The sequence below is a fragment of the Oncorhynchus gorbuscha genome, linkage group LG17 (assembly GCF_021184085.1).
Source record: "Oncorhynchus gorbuscha isolate QuinsamMale2020 ecotype Even-year linkage group LG17, OgorEven_v1.0, whole genome shotgun sequence".
In the NCBI taxonomy this organism is placed as follows: domain Eukaryota; kingdom Metazoa; phylum Chordata; class Actinopteri; order Salmoniformes; family Salmonidae; genus Oncorhynchus; species Oncorhynchus gorbuscha.
The window spans coordinates 51,261,244-51,264,266 of record NC_060189.1 but is presented as its reverse complement, the minus strand read 5'-3'; positions in this window follow the sequence as shown (position 1 = coordinate 51,264,266).

The window sequence follows — 3,023 nt, the reverse complement described above, 5'->3', positions numbered from 1 at the left end:
GCTTGTTCTCCCATCTTTTTAAATAGTGAGCCAGCATGTTTTAAAATATATTTTCATGACTGATCGAAACCAATGTTATCATGCTCTCTGTCTCTCTGAAAGCAGACGTAGTGCGCAATATGTTCCCAGATAGCACACGTATGTCTGCCCAACGTAGGCACGATGTATACAGGATACATTGGGAAGATGCCAATTAGCAAACGCTGTATAAACGGCAAGACTTTGATGTATTTAGAATGCCTACATCTTACAGTTCTACATTGTTTTATACATCGACATTCTGTTCTGATGTCTCATTGATATCTTCTCCAAACGACATACATACATACATACATACATACATACATACATACATACATACATACATACATACAGCTTGACATACATACATACATACAGAGATGCATACATACATAGAAGGGGGAAAGGACATTGTGTGTCGTCTGCATAGCAATGATAGGAGAGACCATGTGAGGTTATGACAGAGCCAAGTGACTTGGTGTATAGCATACATACATACATAGCATACATGGTGACATACATACATACATACATGGTAGGACATACATACGTCCCAACTCGGCCAAAGATATCTTCTCCAAACGCATGCATACATACATACATACATACATACATACATACATTTACATTTACATTTAAGTCATTTAGCAGACGCTACATACATACATACATACATACATACATACATACATACATACATACATACATACATACATACATACATACGTCGGCCAAAGTACGCGCGTTATCTGGGGTTTGCAACACGAAATCGCAATAAAATCTCAGTATCAAATCAAACGCATATGAAATCCTGAGAATAGCAATGCATATGGTATCGTCACATAAGTGTCACGATAATGTAATGAAACAGGCAGGGAGCAGGTCTCGAACCGCAAAAAAACATGTTCAAGCGGCAGAGTGCACATCCGCGCTTATAAACCCAGGGCAGTTACAATAATATCGTATTGTGAGGTCCCTGTGAATTCCGTGTCTAGCATATAATATGTTCAGTCCTCCACCCACCTCGCATTCGTCTCATCTAGGTGGTATGTAGACGGGGCAAGAATATGTACAACGTGACTTAATTATTCCTTTCGGTGTAACTAGGCTAGGGCTGGCGATATTTCGAATTAATTTGTTTTTGCGCAATATTCCAAATGATTGTATCAGAATCGAGTTGTTTTATGAGCAAGTATGTCCGCCTGTTCTCGTGTTTTTGTTGTTGGATCCTTCGCACCTTCTGTGCTGAGTGCAGTGACTGTAGGCTGTGAACCGTTCTATTTACATTCACAAACACCAAGCCCCTCAACCAGATCACTCATTCCTCTCAGACGAGATTTCAACTCGCTCTCTGCGTCTGAGGTTTAATCCAACGGAATCTGTCACATGGACACCGAAACAAATTGAAACATTATTTTACTGTAACACAGAAGTTAGTCTTTCTAACGATACCCCTTGTATGTCTTAACTACTCAAATTGGGCGCAGGGCAGACACTACTAAAACGGAAGTATTAATGAACATGCATTCTGGAAAATTAAAGTTCAGTTTGTGGCACCGGGCCATTGCGGTTCGCCAGAAGCATTTTAGCCAAAGACTGTTATACTAGCTGTCTAATCAGTTTTATAAATGTGCCATAAGCATGAAACTAAATTATATAAGGAATTGGAAACTTGTTATCTCAAGGTAGTCCACCTGAATTCAACATCTGAACAAAGTAGACAGGCTAGCATACTGTTCAAACAGTTGGATAGAAGGGTGTGTTTATAACATTCCAACTGTTCTACCTCGTTGTTAGCTAGCAAATAGATCTAAGTTGGCTAGACTTTAAATCTAAAGATTAGCTGGCTACTCACTAGAACGTGGGCTTGTGCTTGCGAGATTGTTTGAGACTTGTGTTAATTTTCTATAATGCCTGCTCCAAGAAGTTAAATATTAGTGAATGCGCGTTACATTTGTAACGAAAAGGACATTTTCATAGATGCACTTGAAAACCAGATCAGTGATTATTGCAAAAAAACAGTTAAACTATATTGATTAAATTATTAGTGGATTTAATGGTAGTGGAAGGCTTATATTTAGGCTAGGTATAACCCTGAATTCATTAGATTATTGCTGACTATATGAAATGCAGTGTATTTGACCTTTTAATTGTACAACAAAGCTTATTGTGAGTCACCCATAGATTTGTCCATATTGCTCAGAGCTAAGCGAGATCTACCATCTTCAAAGGATGGCTGATCAAGTGATATCTACTACAACTATTGTGACTCCCACTCCAACGAACTGGGAAGGCAGACAAAATGACTCCAGACAAAAGAGAAACGGGTTTGACTCCATCACAATGAAAAGCGTCAAGTAGGAAGAAATGTTCTAGAAATGTTTTATTCTGTATATTTTTTTTAACATTTGGTATGAGAGTGCATCTAAGGTTAAAGAGAGGGGCTCTTGGATTGTTTTCAAGAAACCCTTTGGTCTATAATTTACTGCTGAAGTGTTGATACTGACATATTTATTGATTAGGAAGGGGGCAATGATGGTCATTGATTCCCAGACCTATGGTTGTCACGGTACCAGTATTGCAATACCACAAATCATGATACTTGATTTTCTGCGACAACAAAGAACATGACTGAACTCTATTGTCCTTTAAAAACCTGCTGTTTTAAAATATTGTGTGACGAGCCTTTAGCTTGGGGGTGACAACAGGGTGTGACTCTGGGTGACAACAGAAAGCTGGGTTTGCAACATTAGGGAGAAAAAAGACTTCGCTTCATTATAAATATATGGTTATTGGCCTCACATTTCTTATTAAGCATAGATTTATCTGGGTTGTTGAGATCATAGTCAGTCTGTAATATATTGGGCCCTGGCTGTAAGAGGCTCCGCTGCAGGAAGCTTCAATCGTTCCCTCTCGCCCACCAGCCAATCAGGGCTCTCTTGAGTCAGATGAGGGAAGGCCCCTCCCCCCCTCCCCTCTTTACTCTCTCTCGGCAGGCTGCT